At 43.7% G+C, this 19,924-nt stretch overlaps 1 protein-coding gene across 4 annotated transcripts in view; it reads right to left on the reverse strand.

Annotated features, from left to right (window-relative positions):
* Nucleotides 1-523: 523 nt before the first annotated feature.
* LOC115473568 (zinc finger protein 124-like) overlaps nucleotides 524-19,924 on the reverse strand; it is an 82,552-nt gene continuing 63,151 nt past the window's right edge. For 2 of the 4 annotated variants that reach the window (XM_030208646.1, XM_030208636.1), the window contains exon 6: nucleotides 524-607. The gene's annotated coding sequence lies outside the window, so the exon portion shown is untranslated. Of the gene's footprint in view, nucleotides 608-15,803; nucleotides 15,975-17,534; nucleotides 17,876-19,924 lie in introns of those variants that run through there. The other 2 variants (XM_030208654.1, XM_030208663.1) reach the window with 2 other exon arrangements.

The following is a 19,924-nucleotide window of genomic DNA, read 5'->3' on the forward strand; positions in this document are numbered from 1 at the left end:
GTGGCCAATCCAGGTTACAAGTACCTGGCAAGAACCCCAAACAGTACAATACATTTTATGCTGCTTATGGATTTTCCCAGGTCCATCTTTAATGGCTTATGGACTTTAATTTTAGGAAGCTAGCCAAACTTTTTTTAAACCCAGTTAAGCTAACTGCTTTTACCACATTCTCTGGCAACGAATTCCAGAATCTAACTATAGTTGAATGAAGAAATATTTTATACATTTTTGGTATGCAAGTATTTTTCCTAGAGTTATGTGTAGACGTCTCAGTCTACGAGATATAAAATCTTAGAAGAAATCAAATGAGAGAGAATACTGAATAGCTACTTCTACTGCTGTTGCCCATGGGAAATTCCACCTAATGAATCCAAAACTCAGTTCATTCTAGTGCTCCTTATTTCCACAAGACGAACTACTGGAAACAGCAGATGCTAATTAATTTTTTTACTTTCTTGAGGAATAGGAATCATTCACACTTACCAACTGTATGAACAAAGCTGGCATTTGTATGGCCTCTCACGGGTATGAGTCCTAAAATGCCTGCGCAAAGAGCTGGAATCAATTGAGGCATAAGAACAGAGCTCACATTTGAAAGGCTTCTCACCTAGAAAAATACAGCATTGAATGTTATTCTATTTGGTCTTCTGTGCTGTTCATCGTTGTCATTTCTACTGTACGCCTTATTTACTGCTCGTAACTCACCCCTTTCTAGGGTCCAAGAGTTCTGCCATATCTGTTAAGCATTTTAAAAATAATTCCTGCCCTGACTAGAACACTAATATCACAAAAATACAGAACACTGCCTTCACACAGCTCTACCTAATAACCAATCTTTTGGTTTGCTATCACACTGTTATCACAATAAAAATAATAGAATTTGAAAGCATGTACAACATTTACCTGCCTATACCACAATGCAATGAATGAAGATGTTTATAATGGAGTGGAGTGGCCTAGTGGCTACAGCACCCAGAGGTGGCCGGTTCAAATCCCACTGCTGCTCCTTGTGATCTTGGGCAAGTCACTTAACCTTCCATTGCCTCAGGTACAAAAATTTAGATTGTGAGTCTTCCAGGGACAAAGAAATACCTGAATGTAACTCACCTTGAGCTACTACTGAAAAAGGTGTTTGAGCAAAATCCTAACAAATAATTTAGGCATGATCACTTATACCAGCTTTACAGCTGATGCACCTAAATTTCATAGTAGATGATGGCAGAAAAAGACCTGCACAGTCCATCTAGACTGCCCAACAAGATAAACTCATATGTGCTACTTCTTATGTATACCTTACCTTGATTTGTATCTGCCATTTTCAGGACACAGACCGTAGAAGTCTTGCCCAGAACTAGCCCCACCACCCAAACACCAGCCCCACCTCCCAATCTTGGCTAAGCTTCTGTAAATTAATAATAAATAATGTCACTCATTACTTCCTCTCATCTGCTTAAAGAACAGTAATGGTGGGACCAGTTCAGCGTGGTAAATAGCAAGTGGTACGCACTGCATTTAGGATGACCTAGGCTTGACATTTGGGCCACACCGCGTTTAATTTTTAGGAATGCCAGGACCCGCCCATGCCCCTCCCATGGCCACACCCCTTTTTGAGATCCACACATTACAATTTACATGCAGCATTTTACAGAATATGCTTAGAATGTTATGTGCATAAATTCCGATTAGTGCCGATAATTGCTTGTTATTGGCACCAATTGGCTTCTTAATCAATTAAGTTGCGCGTGCAATTTGGCTGCACTGCCAAATTTGCACGAGCAACTTTAGTTGCCATATACAGAACCCGGGCCACAGTGTATAAAGGAATGTAGGTGCCTATTTTACTTTATAGAATACTAGCATAACTGGTCACATGCGTGCGTATGCGCTTAGACGCGAGCACTCAATCCATCCATACAGTTGGCATGTACATATCTCCATTCTAAGTGCTGGAGATATGTTCATAACTTACACTATTCTATAAGTTACACACATAAGTGTGAGTTCCGCCCTGTCATGTAACATATGCAGATATTAAGGGAATAAAAGTTAGGCACGTATGACATTTATTCAACAGACTGTACTTGCTCAGCGGTGGGCAGGGATCACATTGCCCAGTGCCCACTCAGTTTACAAGTTATCCTTGCCCCCATTCAAAACAATGAAAAGGCCTCTGTAGGTCCACTTGATCTATTTTCACCTTCAGTGCTCAAGGGAAGACTGGTCTCTATGCATCACGTAAAGCTGCAGTCAGCACAGCATCAATGCACCTGTCTGTAGAGCCAGTCTTGCGGTATCAACAGCAAGACCCAATGATCCCACGACTCATACCATTAGACTGGCCATCTGAACAGAAGTTGATGCTGTGCTTAACGCCTGTGTTTCTCCTGTTGACCAGTGGAGTAGGATGGCAAGGAGATGATGTGCTCACATGCCCCTCCTTTGATTCTACAGGCTGGCTCTGCTGTAACACACTCTCAGAGCTGCCATCATCTACCGCACAAGTTTCTTTTATCAGGTGGGAATTTCCTGCTTTTGTGCAGGACAGTGGGATATTTCAAAGGCAGCTACCCTGTTCACTTAGTGCTTCCATTGGTCTTGAGTACAAAAATGTTCTTAAGTCAGTCATTAGACATCAGTGTTCAGTGATGACGGGGACTTCCTTCATTCTAGGAGTAGTATGTGCTGCTTCCACAGTATTCTCATTCTCTACTCAAGTACCAGTTGTGGGGTTTATTTTTTCAGGAGGCACAGTCTGTGGGATGGTGGAGCAGTAATGGGGGGGGGGGGGAGTTAGTTTTTGGAGGTTCAGAAGTTTGTGGTGTGGTAGAGCATTTGTAGGATAGTTTTTGGGGTTGGGGCAATTACAGAGGTAGAGGGGTAATTTTTGCAAGTGGGGCAATTTGTGGGGTGCTAGAGGAAGATGATGAAGGGTCAGTTGGGGGGGGGGGCAGTTTAAAGGTAAAGATAGTAGAGAATGGTAAGAGAGAATTTGAAAAGGAACAATTCCCTAACTGCTGTGTTTCATTATAAATTATTTTTTACACTGCAGAAGCTGAAACTGCTTCTCCCATAGAAATGCACTGAACCTTTTTTTTTTTTTTTGGGGGGGGGGGGGGGGGGGGGGAAGGCATATTAATCTGGAACCTCCATCTGACCTGGCCCATTTTTTAACTCTTGTCTTTTCACTGTTTTTTTCCCCTCAATGCCAAGTTTCATCCCATTCTGCTAACTTTTTGGAGTTGTTTTACCTCCACACAGACGGATGCACACACATTCATTCATTCTTGACCACTTTTGTATAAGTCTTTCCAACTTCCGTTGGGTGGGAAAAAATAAAAACTGTGGATGAAAACATGTATTGCTATCAAAAAACACATACTACATTGTTGCTTTAAACTGTACATGTCAAGTTGAAGGGGGTTCTTCATGTGTCCCCTGTCAACATTTCAAAACAGACAGCAGTAAATATATCAAACAACCTTTATTAACAGTTATTTGTACAGTACTACCAGGTACATGCAGCAATCAGCATGGCCATTAACACAAAAAATAAAAAAATTGCCATTTTTTTTTAAACAATAACCCCCTTGTTTACTAAGCTGCGCTAGCGGGTGCAATCCGCTAATATCAATACAGCCTCTTCACTTTGAACAGGCTATGTCGGCATATTTTAATACATACCCAAAAAATGTCCAAATGAAGGAACAATAATACAAAGCAAAAACATTATAAACCAAGCTGTGTAAATAAAAGAAAATAGAAATCCCCATCACACTACCCATAAGACCTCATACCCCCCACCCACCAAACATAACCCCCACACCTCTAAAACCCAACTAACCCCAAACCCTACCCCAGCAAAACGAGATTCCTCATGACGCCAAGCACTCAGTGGACTCTTCAGAGTGCCCAGCCAACTATCCTAAAGACCTCAACTCCCTCCCCCAATAAAAAAATAGCCATTTTTACAACTGCGGTATAAATGGCCTTAGCGCGAGGAAAGACCTGTGTAAGAGCGTGCCAAGGCCACTTTTTAATCACAGCTTAGTCAAAGGACCCCTTAAGAAATAAAAGGATATCAAACATTACAGGTACTGATAAATGACCATGAAAGTGTGGCCACTTATCAGAGCTGGTCACTTGATTCTGTCTGAATGGATTCCTGCATTATTTTCAGTCATTAATGAAACTGCAAATGTATTTCTCCTAACCCTTTAAAACCTTGACCCTATTGTGAAGGATTACACTTTTCCTTCACTTGAAATCACATCAAATCTGGAACAAAATAGCATTCAAGGAACTGCATTTCTGGTGTAACACTTCTCGTATCAAGGTAGGCATTGAGAACATTTGTGCTGTAATTCAGTATTATTTATTTATTCAAAAACATTTATATCCCACATTTTCCCACTGGATGCATTATGCATCACTTCATTGCTTACATAACAAGCTGTATATAAAATGAATAAATGGAACAGAATGGAAAGCAGAACTCTTACAGCACTTTTTTTTCCTTTGGCAGAAAGAATGACTTTTGAGTAGCTATAGAAACGTAACTTGTATATACAGCAATCCCTTCAACAAAGCTCAAAGCCCAAGAGCATCAGCAAAGAAAAGGTTCTTGAGCTTTCTTCCTGGAACCTGTTACAGAGAAATGAATTAATCCTTCCAGAAATGAAAAGAAAGTTCATTTGTACAGCAGCAAAGTGTTCCTTCCTTACCCAAGGAGGGAAAATGATTTGTACGTTTTTTTTATTCTCATAGCATTTAAGAATTTGCTTTGTGAGAATCAGAGCCAAATGACTTTTAGAACAGAAACAAAGCAGCTTCCCTAAGGCAATATAAATAAGATGGATGAGAACATGGTTTGTACTGTGATATCAGGGTTTTGTTTCAGTTAAGTCCTGGTATAGAAGACAAATAAATGTACAAATTCATGTAAAATAATAATGTGTAAGATTTGCCACTGTTGTATACACTGTATAAAAATGACCACCAGGAAAGCTTTTGAGGAGGAAATAACGTCACCACCAAACATGGATTCCCTAGGAAAGCAGTGCCTGGGCTGCTGTTCTGAACAGGCAAAAGGAGCAGCTTCCCCCGGCCCTTGCATAAAGGGGGCCCAGCCACACAATTACCCATTGATAAATTTAGCCCTCGCTCTATGTTGCTTTCTTCCCCCGCTTCCAGGCAGTAGAAAGATGCTGGCTACAGGGTGCGGGAATAAGGGAAGAGAGAGGGGAAAAGCTGAGCATGTGGATAAACAGGGACAGAGAGAAGGGGCAGACAGGAACTATAAGGACAGGGACATAGAGTGGGGCAATGCTGAAAGGGAGGGGTTGATTGAGACCCCGAGGGGAATGATGCTGAAAAAGGGGAGGATAAGAATACAGAGGGGAAATGGTAAACACAGAGGAAGAACAGGGACAGGGACCCAGAGGGGCAATACCGGAAAAGAAGTGGAATGGGGACACAGAGGGCAGATGCTGAACATGGGAGGAGGATATGTACAAAGACACATAAGAGAAATACTGGACAGGAAGAACAGGGATGCAGAGGGAAGATGGATGGTGGACACGGAGAAAGAAAAAAAATGTCAAATGGAAAGAGACCCGGCAAAGACAAGGAAAAAAAATACAGAGGAAAGTAAAAGAGAGATACTGGAACTAAAGTGAATGGGGAAAAAAACCCAAAATGTTCAGACAAAAGGCAGAAAAAAATTATTTTAAATTCATTAATTGGAGTATGTCAGATTTTAGAAATGCACATTTTTGATATCTTGCATTTCAGTTTCTTTTTCTCTATGTTGCTGTACGCAGAGTTTGACTTCTTGAGGTTCCAGTTCAGTCTTTTACCTTCAACTCTATTACTGATCTGTGGTACCTTGTGTTTCATATTTCTTGAAGTTCTGTCTGTATTTTGTGCATATTACCAAGGTGCAGTATTCTGCTAGTATGTAGTTTCTGTATAGTGATAAATAGCAGTTCCATTTGTTCTATTTTCTCACTAGTTGGTGTATTGGTGTTTTAGGGTCCAGTGTAATATTTAGTGCTGCCTTTTCATGGATAAGGTTGTTGCTGTTTGAGTCCTGGAAGGTAGTGCTGTTATAGTATGGTAAGGTTCTAAATGTGTTTATGAATAGTGCTTGCAGTGGATGGATTGTGTGTTGGTCTTACTTAGACATCCAAACTTTAATATAGTTTTACTTTGTTATATCAGACTAGTAAAAAAGGCCCGTTTCTGTAGGCAAGGAAACGGGCCTTAGGCAGGAAATTTCCCCCCCCGCCCACCCGTGCTACGGCCCCCTCGAACCCCCCCTTCCGCGAACCTGTCGATCCCCCCCCCCCGGAACGCCGAAAACTGCCGCCACCGCCGCCACCGTTGTTGTGCTACCTTCCCTTCCCGTAGGTTCTTCAATCATCTTCTTAGAAAGTTTAACTCCGTGCGTCTGACGTCAGACGCACTGAGTTAAACTTTCTAAGAAGATGATTCAAGAACCTACGGGAAGGGAAGGTAGCACAACGGCGGCGGTAGTTTTCGGCGTTCCGGGGGGGGGGGGGGGGATCGACAGGTTTGCGGGAGGGGTGGGTTTCGAGGAGGCCATAGCACGGGGGGGGGGGGGGTGACAGCTGATTCCGAGGCAGTAGGATGAGTAGGGAAACACGCGCATCAGCTGTGTTGACGTCAGTGACGTCCGTGCGTGTCTGCCTCGCAGACCACTTGCAGCCAGGGATCCACGGTCCCAAGCATAGAACGTTGGAGGTGAGAATTATTATATAGGATGGGGGTTTTAGAAGATTTTGCAGGATCTGATGTGTGTTGAGGTGGTGGTCATTATAGCAGAATTGTATCTGATCAGGTTTAAATTATGAGACACTGCCTCTTGAGAAGTCTTTACATACAACTGATTGTTTCATAAATGCGTGTGTGGGGGTGGGGAGGGATATGTGTGTAGAATATATCAAGTAACTCAGACAACCTGGTGACTCAGTACTGCTAATTTAATACTCAGACTGGACCATCCACACAATTGGAGAGTTGAGGCAAGTATGCACTTTTTACAAATGCCTTAATCCTAAAGGTTTGAAATCTCCTAAGAACAGACATCTATTGTGGGACAAAGTACAACATAGGAAGTCAGGAAATCAACAGAGCCAGAGATGAAAGGTTTATGCCTAACAAAAGGCTGAATACAGTGGTGTGCTGGTAAATGTTTAACAACAGGCTCTCTCCCCGGTCCACCTCTGCGCCCCCCCCTCCCCCAAAACTGTAGAGCTGGCTATAGCTGGGGGGGGGGGGGGGTGGCGGCAATGCATTACTCTCTCCAGGGGAAAAAAATTTAAATGCTCCCAGGTTCCAATCTAATTAATGTTTAATGTGGGATAAAATGCCATAAATAAGTAAATACATATAAACGTTTAATGTTGAGAACCTGATTCTCATAACATGATGTCTCTGTTTTAGAAGCCCTTTACCAGGGGGGGGGGGGGGGGGGGGGGGGGAATCTCTGCAGTATATCCAAAATGAGACAAACCAAATTAGTAAACACACCAGGATTAGGAGAACAGACAGTCTTGCCAACTCTGAAAACAATGTGTTATCAAAATCTCAGAACCTAACAAACAGATCCTTATTCAGATACTTGGCCTTGCAGTCACACATGCAAGAATTCTTCAAAAATTAACCTAAAATCCTAAGAAGTTAGACTCTGCATGCAGCACAATACCAGAAAAAACAGAAACACGTTGCTATACACTGCAAAATATGATAGCAGATGTAAATTCTCAAAGTGGACATATTCCAAGCACTAAAATGAAAATATTTTTTTCTACCTTTGTTGTCTGGTAACTTTGTTTTTCTCATCATGCTGGCCAGTATCTGATTCTGATGCTCTCTATCTGTTCCCTTGACTCCTCTTCCAGGGCTTCCTTTCCATTTATTTCTTTTCTTTCCTCCTTCTTCTTCATTTCTGGTCCTCCGCAGACTTGACTGTCCAGTGGATCCAGCTTCTTCCTATTTTCTCCCTCCACGTGCAGTTTTTCCTCCTCTCTTCCTTTTCCCTCATCTCATTCCTCTCTCTTCCCTCCATGTCCAGCATTCTTCTTTCTCCCTTCCCTCTGCTCCATCCATGTCCAGCATGTCTCCTGTTCTCCCCTCCATTCATGTTCATCTCACTTCCTCTCTCTTCCCTCCCCTCCATCCATGTCCAGCATTTCTCTCTCTCTCTCCCTTCCCCGCCATGTGTATCTCCTTCCTGTCTTTCCTCCCCTCCATCCATGTCCAGAATTTCTTCTGCCCTCCCCTCCATCCATGTCCTGAAACTCTCCTCTCTCCCCTGCCCTCCCCTCCATCCACTCATGTCCAGCAACTTCCTCTCCCTGCCCTCCCCTCCATCCACCCACGTCCAGCAACTATCCTCTCCCCTGCCATCCATCCATCCATATCCAAGAATTCTCCTCTCTCCCCTGCCCCCCTCCATCCATCCATATCCAGCAACTCTCCTCTCTCCCCTGCCCCCCTCCATCCATCCATATCCAGCAACTCTCCTCTCTCCCCTGCCCCCCTCCATCCATCCATAACCAGTAACTCTCCTCTCTCCCCTGCCCTCCCCTCCATTCCAGCAATTTCTCCTCTCGCCCTGGGCCCTGCCTTCCCATCCATATCCGATGGCTTCGATGCTCCTCTCTCCCCCTGCCCTCCCGCTGCCATGTCCACCTGCCCGCCCTCTTCTCCCCCCCAACATCCCTCTTTTTGCTCCTGCCAGCCCTGGGGGGGTCTAAATCTTTGATTTACCTCCGTCGCAGCAGCCGCAGTGAAAGCCCCTTCGTTTCCTGTCAGTGTCCCCGCCCTCACGGAAAGAGGAAATGACGTCAGAAGAAGGCGGGACACTGACGGGAAGCCTAGAGACGGGCTTTCACTGCAGCTGCTGAAACGGAGGTAAATCAAAGATTTAAACCCCCCCCAGAGCGGCAGGAGGTGAGGTAAGCATGGCTTGTAGCACCCTCTTGCCATGCTTACTTCACTTACCGCCAGGTTGCACAGCCCCTAGGAGCCAGCTCACCTGCCACAACAACCGGCTCGCAAGAGCTTTAAAAATTTAACAACCAGCTCTTGTGAGCCGGCTCCAGCACACCACTGGCTGAATAGAATATTTTGGCTTCATATTTCATAAAAAATATTTGTGTGGGAATATTAGTACATATCCATGTACACATGCATTCAACGGATTAAAACACACCTTAAGGTCAAATTTATCTGTATAAATATAAAGCTGAATAGGCCAAATAAAAGTGCTCTAATTTTGGAAGATTTTGCCATTGTAATTTAGAGTAAAATCAATGTTTGATCTGTGGATATATGGCCTATTGAATCCTGATGATAGTATTGTATTGTGGAATTTGTCTTATATGTTGCTGCATTTGTTTTATTTTTGTCAATGATTTTAATTATGTATGTATGTTACATTGTGATCTGACTAGAATTTGCAAGATACTGCAGAATATAAATATTGAAATAAATAAATGGATCAGAGTCTGTTTTAAAACACTTACCATTAACTTCTTTATTATGACCCCAATAATAATCTGGTGAGAGGAATAAGGGAGTTGATCAGTCAAGGTTGCTCAGGATGCTGTTAATAAGCAGTGATATTAGTTTTGGAATTGGTGGATATTTGTGGAAGAAGCAGAAGAGGAGTGAGTACAGAACCAGGCTCTTCAAAAAACAGACCAATGATGTACAATATTTGAAGATAAGTTTATTGAGGGAGGACTCTACAAGGTACCCTGTTTCGGAACTAGAAGTGCCTTTTCAGGAGTCTTGGTACTTTGTCTCCAAGAGTTAGTGTACAAAGCATTCAGGATCGAGTCTCTTGAGAGCAACATTCTGGTCTTGAAAAAGACCTTTGATGTGCAGTACAAAGTATGACTTCTAAATGCCACTAGATTGACAAAGAGGATATTTGTGGAATACACACCGCACCTATGGAGATTTCATTTTCTTTTCCTATTCTCATGGCATATTCTCTCATATTGATAGATTTTTTTTTCGGTCAGCATGGCAAGGAGAAAAAAGGTGGCTAATGCTGTAAAACATTTGGCAAACTGGTTCGAGTGTGTTCTAGTTAATTTCATAATAAATGATTCATCCCAAAGAAAAAACAGAAGGCTTGGGATGGGTTTTAAGCCTTTATTAGAAATTCATACAGATTGCAGTCAGAATGAAAAAAAACTAAAAATAAGGAAATGGACAATATTAAAAAGGAAATTGCTCATCTTCAAGCTCCCCCTCCCCCCCCCCCCCAAAAAAAAAGAAGTGTAATGCTTTTTTTTTAAGCTCTCAGAATTTAGAAAAATGATTACAAACCCTTCATCAGAGATGATGGCCTTAAACTGGAAAAGATCAAATTTTATGAAAAAAATAAATAAACCAGTTAGCTACGACTAAATGGCTAAAGCAAAAGGATAGAACTTCAGACTCTTCCTCAGATGCCATCCATTGGGCAGTGTTTCATAGGTAACACTGCTGAAAGGAGTGAGATTAGGAAATTTTGGATTTGATTGAGATCCTATCTTAGGCATTCTTTGCAGAAAATAACACACCATGTAAAGGTTGTGTTTGTCAGTTTATGACAGTATCAATTCTGATGACTTTCATATTTGACAGTTATATAGTCTAACATAAAACATTCCAATTATGTCCTTGACAAAAAATTGTACATTATTAAAGACACCACTGACATTTTTATGCACAACTGATGAGAGTATACTTCATCTATTTGATTCACTACAGAAGATATTTAATTGCATTGAGAAAAATCTCAGGAGGATATATCTATTTATTAGAATTCATTAATTGGAATATGCCAGATTTTAGAAATGCACATCTTTGATATCTCAGAGTATTAACTCACCCAAGCGAGACTACACGCAAGTGGTTTATATCTCTAAGGGTGGTTGAGCTTCTCAATCATGGAACTTCTCCATGGTCTGTTTTTTTATTTTTTTTAAATTCTTTAACAAAACCACTCAAATGTGCTCTAATCACAAAATAGTGAGTAACTCAATAAAGAAATTTCCAAAATAACCCCCAAAAAAGGAATTTTTACAAGAAAATATTTTTTTTTAAGTCAATCACTTCTATCTATTGTTTCACTCAACCTCAATCTCAGATATTGTAAAGGATTAGTTGACCTATAAAGGTCTAATAAACTTCTAATTCACAATGAGGCACTTATCATATTGTGTCAAATGGTTCTCCTTCCAGATTTTCAATGAGTTGCTCTTATTTTTTCTCCATCTTGCTTGCCGCAAGAACACCAAAACATTGTCACATTGTTCTCAACTTTTCCACGGTATCTGGTAAGGACTGTCTATCAACCTCACTAAGGTATGCTAGTATTCTCTCCTTAAATCATAACAAGTCCGACTCTGCAGGGTTTCGTGAAAAACTTCCTCAGGAACTCCAATAAGATTTCTTATCACACAAGAAAAGCAAAGAAAGGTGCCTCTGCCGTCTTTCCGCCCGCACGCGTCCGTTCCCGCTCAGTTAGATCCAAAAGCAAAGAAGAAGAACAACCACCAAAAGGGGAGGAGGGAAGGTTGGTGAGAACAATCAGCCTGCTGTCCTCGGAGAATACCTGCTAGAGGTATGTATCTTTGCTTTCTCTGAGGACAAGCAGGCTGCTTGTTCTCACTGATGGGGTATCCCTAGCACCCAGGCTCACTCAAAACAACAAAGAAGGTCAACTGGGCCTCACAACGGCGAGGACAGAACAAAGATTGACCTACAAAGAAACATCTGAGAGTGCAGCCTGGAACAGAATAAAATGGACCTAGGGGGGTGGAGTTGGATTCTAAACCCCAAACAGATTCTGCAGCTCCGACTGCCCAAACCGACTGTTGCGTCGGGAATCCTGCTGGAGGCAGTAATGAGATGTGAATGTGTGGACTGATGACCACATTGCAGCCTTGCAAATCTCCTCTATGGCGGCTGACTTCAAGTGGGCCCCTGACGCTGCCATGGCTCAAACACTATGAGCCATGACATGACCCTCAGAGTCAGCCCAGCCTGGGCGTAAGTGAAGGAAATGCAATCTGCTAGCCAATTTGAAATTGGTGCGTTTCCCGACAGCGACTCCCTTCCTGTTGGGATCAAATGACACAACATTTGGGCGGAATGTCTGAAGGGGCTTGTCCGCTCCACATAGAAGGCCAATGCTCTCTTGCAGTCCAATGTATGCAACTGGACGTTCAGCAGGGTGGGTATGATGACGGGGAAAGAATGTTGGCAAGACAACCGACTGGTTGAGATGAAACTCGACACCACCTTCGGCAGAAACTTAGGGTGAGTGCGGAGGACTACTCTGTTGTGATGAAACTTGAGGTAAGGAACGTTCACTCCAGGATTGGAGAATCATCTGCATGGACTATAGAGCTCCTGCCTCTGAGGTGTTCTTCACCAGTCAATCGTCGAGATAAGGGAACACATGCACTCCCAGTCTGCGTAGCGATGCTGCAACTACTGCCAGGCATTTGTACAGACCCTGGGCACAGACGCAAGACCAAAGGGTAGCACACAATACTGAAAGTGCTGTGTTCCCCAGACGAATCGAAGATACTGCCTGTGAACTGGAAATATCGGATGCGTGTATAAGCATCCTTTCAGTCCAGAGAGCATAGCCAATCGTTTCCTGAATCATGGGAAGAGGGTAACCAGGGAAAGCAGCCTGAACTTTTCTCGTACCAGGTATTTGTTCAGGGCCCCTTAGATCTAGGATCGGACACATCTCCCCTGTTTCTTTGCACAAAGAGTACCTGAAATAGATCCCAGCCCTTCTTGCCCTGGTGGAATGGGCTTGACCGCATTGGCGCTGAGAAGGGCGGAGAGGACTGAGCTCCCGGTGGGCAATTTGGAGGTGTGGGAAATCAAACTGAGGGAGTATCCAAGCCGGACTATTTGATGAACCCACCGATCGAGGTTATGAGAGGCCACCTTTGGTGAAAAAATGTTAGCCTCCCCCCGACCAGTAGATCGTCCGGCACAGGTACTTTTATGGCGGCTATGCTCAGCTAGAGCCAGTCAAAAGCCTGTGCCTTGCTTTTGCTGGGGAGCTGCAGGGGCCTGTCTGGGCGCAGGCTGTTGACGCGAACGAGCGCGCTGGGGCTGAGCCTCAGAAGGCTGTCGGGAAGGTGGATTGTACCTACGCTTATTGTAAGCATAGGGAGCAGTCTTCCTTCCCCGGAAAAAACGTCTTCCTGTTGAGGTAGATGCTGAAGGCGCCCGGTGGAAGAGCTTGTCAAGGGCGGTTTCCTGCTGGTGGAGCTGCTCTACCACCTGCTCGACTTTCTCGCCAAAAATATTATCTCCCCGGCAAGGAACATCCGCAAGCTACTGCTGGGTTCAACTATCCAGGTCAGAGGCACGCAGCCATGAGAGCCTGCGCATCACTATACCTTGAGCAGCGGATCGGGATGCAACATCAAAAGTGTCGTAGGCATCCCTGGACAGGAATTTACGACACGCCTTCAGCTGCCTGACCACCTCCTGAAAAGGCCTGGCGTGCTCCGGAGGGAGCTTGTCCACCAAGTCCGCCAGTTGCTTAACATTGTTCCGCATATGGATGCTCATGTAGAGCTGGTATGATTGGATCTTGGACACGAGCATAGAGGACTGATAGGTCTTCCTCCCAAAAGAGTCAAGAGTCCTAGACTCTCGCCCCGGGGGCGCCGAGGCAAAATCCTAGTACTCCTGGCTCTCTTGAGAGCGGAATCCACAACCACAGAGTCGTAAGGTAACTGCGACCTCATCAACTCAGGTTCTCCGTGAATCCGATATTGGGACTCAGCTTTTTTGGGAATGGTGGGATTACTGAGTGGTTTCATCCAGTTCCTAAGCAATATCTCTTTAAGGACATTATGCAAAGGAGCAGTGGACAACTCCTTAGGTGCTGAAGGATAGTCACGGACCTCAAGCATCTCAGTCCTGGGCTCATCCTCAGTTACTACCAGGAAGGGAATGCCCACAAACATTTCCCGGACAAATGACGAGAAGGTAAGACTCTCCAGAGGAGAAAGCTTCTGCTCAGGTGAAGGAGTAGGATCAGAAGGAAGACCACAAGACTCCTCGGAAGAGAAATACCTGGGGTCAACCCCTTCATCCCACGAGGCATCCTCCTCAGTATCAGACAAGAGTTCTCGAACTGCAGTCCGAAACCGGGCCCGTCTTGACGCCGAGGAACGCCGTCCTCCATGGCAATGCCGAGAAGTCAACTCCCATGCCAGTGGCAATGAAGCTCCCTCCAGCGACGTTGACGGGAAGTCGACCTGGGTGGCAGCCGAGGCCGATCCTGCAAGCAGTATCAGCGTCGGGAACCGCACCACAGGCACAGAGCCAGCTGCCGCTGCCATTGATGGTACCGAGGGTGCAAGCACCCCCGGTACTGAGACAGACTGACACAGCAGCCCTTCCAGGAGGCCTAGAAGAAGGGCTCAGATGCGCTCGTCTAGAGCCACTGTCGAGGAAGGCTGTGGGCCGGTGCAGAAGTCGGCGTCAGAATCTGTAGAGGCCTGGGAGGCGGTACCGGGCTGTACGAAGATCGACGCACCGACACCTCTTGTATGGAGGGTGAGCGCTCCTCCCGGTGTCAACACTTCTCGGGTGCCAAATCCTTCGACACCGTGGAGCTCCCGGTACCGTGAAGCACAAGAGACGTTTCTCCGGGCCTGAGGGAGAGAGACTGTCATGCAGCCCCTCTCCTCTGCGGAAATGAAGAAACAGAGCGGGAACGGAAGCGGGCGGGAAGATGACCGCGCATGCGCGGTGGGCATGCCCCACGCGCCAGATTCTTCCGCAAAGATCTGGAATTTACTTGGAAAGTTCTTCCGTTTCCTGGGCCGCCATGGACGCCAACCCATCAGTGAGAACAAGCAGCCTGCTTGTCCTTGGAGAAAGTTAGATCTTTATTGAGTAATGGTCACAGAGCTCTTATATTGCAATTTGATCTTTCAAATGCATTTGACTTAGTGGATCATGAAATTTTGTTGTTGGAACTTGAAAACATTGTTGTTAGTGGCAGAGTGTTAAATTGGTTTTCTTTCCTCTAGATCTTATAGAATTAAACAGAAAAACATTTTTTTTGCAGATGGTTGGTGTAATCCTTGTGGAGTTCCACAGGGATCTCCACTATCTCCTACTTTAATGTTTTTCCTTATAGCTTAGGTTTAATTCTGGAATCACAAGGATTTTGTAAGTTATATCTAGGCGGACAATATTACTGTTATGATTCCTGTTTATCAGAACTATCAATAATTCTCCTTTTGCTTTTCCATGTTAGAGGTTGTAAGAGATTTAAGTAACATGAAATGTTATTGGCTTATAAGCTCCTAAAGCTTGTATTAATCAAGCTTACTCTTACCAGGTTTCCTGGTTACCAGTTGTTAAGATTCCGTAGGAATCTTAAGACCTGGTTATTTAAGAAATATGTTGTAAGTTATTGTGCATTCTTACTCTGTATTTTTATTGTAATTTCCAGGGTGTCTCCTCTTTGGTAATATGAGCTGCTTAGCAGTATATAAGTACCCATGTTATGTTATGTTCACTCCTGAAGACTTTTAATTGTTGACTGGCTAGTTCTAGTGAGACGGCCATATTTAAATTGGTATGGGGATAATTCTATAAAAAAAAGCACCACAGATAAAGTGACATCATCGGAGGGTGATGGATGCTTAGGCTGTTAGCTCCGTGTGGGGCTTCTGCAATATTGTGCTTTTCTTGCCCTTGCAATTAGACAGCAGAGATCTTACCTGGGTCCAAGGTCTGGTTGTCATGAGCACTTGAAAAATAGCTGGAAAAGTTCTGTTTCACCACTGCGGGAGAAGAAATGGCCCAGCGATCCCAAGCACAAGCAGCTAGCGTACAGTCCAAGATAGCGCCGCAACACACAGATTCTGAGGATGACGAGTCAGTGTTCAGCACTGCGAAGGAAGACGAAATCACAAGAGGAGATCTGCAGTGCTGGTTTTACAACTCTTAAAAGTGAGATGCAGCAGTTCAAGGGGATGTTAAGGCGGCAGTAGCTAAGCTTCACAGTAATGTGAAAGATATCGGGGGCTGGTTGGACTATGTGGAAGAGCAAATGGAGAGTGTCAATAGCACATTGCGTGCTTTGCGAGAGGTGAAAAGGGAGATATCGCAACAAGAGGAGGTAATGGAGCTAACTGAAAATCTAGAAAATCGCTCCTGTAAGCGTTACCTGCAGTTTTAAAGCCTACCCCAAAGACTCAGCCAGTGTCTCCACTTCTTGATGCACATCATTTAATGATAATCTTGGGCACACTTACCCTTCCACCTTTTCCCCTGTTTTCCCTGCTCCCTTTTGTTCCTCCCCTTTCCTTCTTATGTAGGTTTTATCTTGTATTAGTTTAATTTACCGGATCAGCGTTAGCCTTTGCGGAATGATGTAAGCCACATGAGCCTGATGCTGTTGGGAAAATGTGGGGTATAAATATGATAATAAATAAATGTGTCCTTCAGCTTTGTGAACTTTTATTGCAAGACAGTAAAGTTGTGACTAGTAGTGCGGAAAAAGGTTCCATAAAGCTGAAGAGGGCTCATCGGAGAACTGGGTCGCAATGGAGTCTGTCCTAGGAACATAATCGCCTGTTTTCATGATTTTGTGGTTAAGGAGGAAGTGCTGTGCAAGGCTCACCTCCTGAAGGAGCTACTTTGGAATAATGCTCACATTACAAGATCTGGCTGGTACTACTCTGCAGAAGCCATGTGGAATGTTACCAGATATTTACAAGACATGGGCCTCAGTTACTGTTGGTTGTTCCCCCTTTGGACTGATTACAGTTGGGGGTAAAACTAAGACAGTGAAAACTATGGTGGAGGCCTGGAAAGCTTTGTGTGAGATGGGATGTACTAATTTGCCTGTGCTGGGCTCTCACTGAAGAGCCCCTGTTGGGAGCCCTTTTGTTATTAACGGGGTGTCTTTCTTGTCATGTAAAGGGGGAGGGATGGGCGAGGGGGGTATTTGTACCACTGTTAATCAGTGTTCGTTGTACTGTTCTGCTTGTTTGGATTTTAAAAAAATGTTCAATAAACATGGATAACAAAAAAAGAAGAGCACAAACAACACATAAAAATGACCAGAATGATGGCATATATGTGTGCCCATGTATTCTGACTATGTACTATTTTATAAACCGACACCTATATGCGATGGCAAACGGTTTGAAAGTGGGTGTGCACATGGGCAGAGTCTGGGTGGGGTATACAATTAACGAATATAAATTATATTATACTATGATTTACCTACACTTTTGGCACTCTTGGTATGAAGATTTTACATCAGCTCTATGGCTGTTGCAAGTGGTTTTGCCTAAAATATGTGTGTGTATTTGGCCTGCTACACTAACAATTTATAAAGGAAAGTAGACGCCTGCTTTCTTTGTAGAAAAGGCTTCAACACTGGAAAAAGAAACAAATGCATTTCATTCTTACTGTGAAAAACACAAATATATTACAAATATATCACATTCCTAAAGCTGACATATTCTAATCGCTACACAAAATAAAATGATTGTTGTCTGGGCCTGGCCTGTGGTCTCTGGATTGGTGTGTGGGCCTCATAACTGCAGAGCTCTACTGCTGTGAGCTGGTGGCAACCAGTCATGCTGTGGGAATTTTGATGTTGCAACATCTGCTGATGAGCTGAATCATATCATGTGACTCTGCTTCTTCTTTGTTCAAATCTTGCTTGTTCTGCTTCTCTATGGCCCAGGACAGGGGAGGGCTGGTGTTAGGCCTGGCTCTCTTCAGGTCTTAAGAGCAGCTGTCTCTACAAGTGGACCCATCTCTCCGTTCTTCCTGCCTAGATGGGGAAAGCAAGCAAGCTGTATGTCTGTCCATTTGTGAAGTTGTGCCCTGCGAGACCAAGGAGCAGGTAACAAATCATCTCAAGGAGGCGCAGTGTTGGAGCATCATACATGATCAGGAAAAAGAATGCAAAATGCTCAGACGGATAGTGTTTTTCCATGGGCCATGAAATGGATGCCCAAGAAACAGAAACAAGTGTTTTTATTGATATATATATATATATATATATATACACACACACAAACAAAAAATGGAACAGGAAGAGCACTGCTGTCTCACATGCACTCACCATCATCTTTCAAGTACTTTGTGACAAAACATGTTGACATCACATTTAATCCTTTTTCTACACCACCTATGACTACAACATCATTCCAAGACGCACCGCCACCACCTATGGACTACATCATCATTCCCTGCAATGTTTCATATGGTACAGTACCATTTCTGTAGCCTTCTGTTTAAGCAGCAAGTAGACTGCACTGCATAACCAATGCTTTCTTGTACTGTATGTTTATTCCATTTCACAAATGGTGAATGGCTGTCTCTATTTGCACCTCCACGGATGTCAAGGGTAAATGGTGCACGCTGTAGATGCTGATGCAGTTCTGAGACCAATGGTGACCGATTATTCTGATGCTCAAGTTGATGGACTAGACTTCTCTCAGTGTCAAAAAAAAAAAAAGCAGCACAAACACATTTTATCATAAAGACTTCCCTTGTCCATCTGTGATTACAATTTAAAATAAGAGGGATCATGAGGAGTGGCCTAGTGGTTACAGCACCAGTCTTGCATCCAGAAATGCCTGGTTCAAATCCCACTGCTGCTCCTTGTGATCTTGGCAAGTCACTTAACCCTCCATTGCCTCAGGTATAAACTCCGTTTGGTGAGACCTCCAGGACAAAAAATACCCAGTGTAACTGAATGTAACTCACCTTGAGTACTATTTGAAAAGGTGTGTGCAAAATTCAAATAAATACATAAATAAATAAATGATTATGTCCCTCACATTGCAAGCCATCAATAATGGATATGGTCCTGTTCCACAGGTGCATTTGTTAAAGCCACTTGGGGCTCTGAGACAACTCATTGGAAAATAGTCACTAGGAAATCAACCGACTTGATTTTAAATACAAGTACCCTGACTGGGGGGAGCCCATGCTCTCAAACCAGTCTACAATGGGATAGCACAGGAAAAAAAAAGAAAAAAAATGTCCAAAAATCCTAAGACACGAAAAGAGAGAAAAAAACTATGATATGATGAGACAGGAGTACAAGAAACATACAAAACAAAGCTTTTAATGAAAAAAATGTCATCTTGATATGACTCTGATGACATGCATCCAACCAGTTCAGTGGAAAGACGATGACCGAGGAGGTCCCAAATGCAGCAAGCAGGTATAAAGTGGTGCACATGCATGGTGAAGCAACTCAAAAGCTTCTGGACTTAATAAAGCTGAAGAAGCTCTCCCAATGGGCTCCATCGCTAATGTTGCCCATGCTAATGTTGCTACCCTGCTTATCTTCAGAGAACTGGATTTGCTGAACTGACAGTCAAGTGGCATTTGCAGGTAATTTATAGAATGCCTATGTAAGAAATCCAAAAAAGCACCTCTTTCAAGTGGCCTAGACCCGGGATCAGGTGAGCATCCGGCTGACCGTTCGTTTTCAACCTTCTCACCTCTTTCTGTAGATTCTGTTAAGCGGGAGTTCCACAGATTTTCCAGGAAATTTTGCAAGCTGGATGTTTGCCCAAACTACTTACTCCAATGTGCCCCTTCCTGCTTTCTAAACTGACCTGACGCTACATTTACACTTCATCCTTGGTAATGGTAAGTTCCATCAGCCATGGAAACATCATACTTACCCCAGTACCCAAGGATGCCAAGAAAAAAGCAATGACCTGTCCAACTATCGGTCGATTGCATTTATTCTACTTTGTGAAACTAATGGAGAGCATGGTGAATAAACAAACTCAATGAGCATTTGGACAACTTCAATATTTTGCATGACTCACAGTCGGGTTTCCGTCCACTCCATAGT

This window comes from Microcaecilia unicolor, chromosome 1 (genome assembly GCF_901765095.1).
Source record: "Microcaecilia unicolor chromosome 1, aMicUni1.1, whole genome shotgun sequence".
NCBI lineage: Eukaryota > Metazoa > Chordata > Amphibia > Gymnophiona > Siphonopidae > Microcaecilia > Microcaecilia unicolor.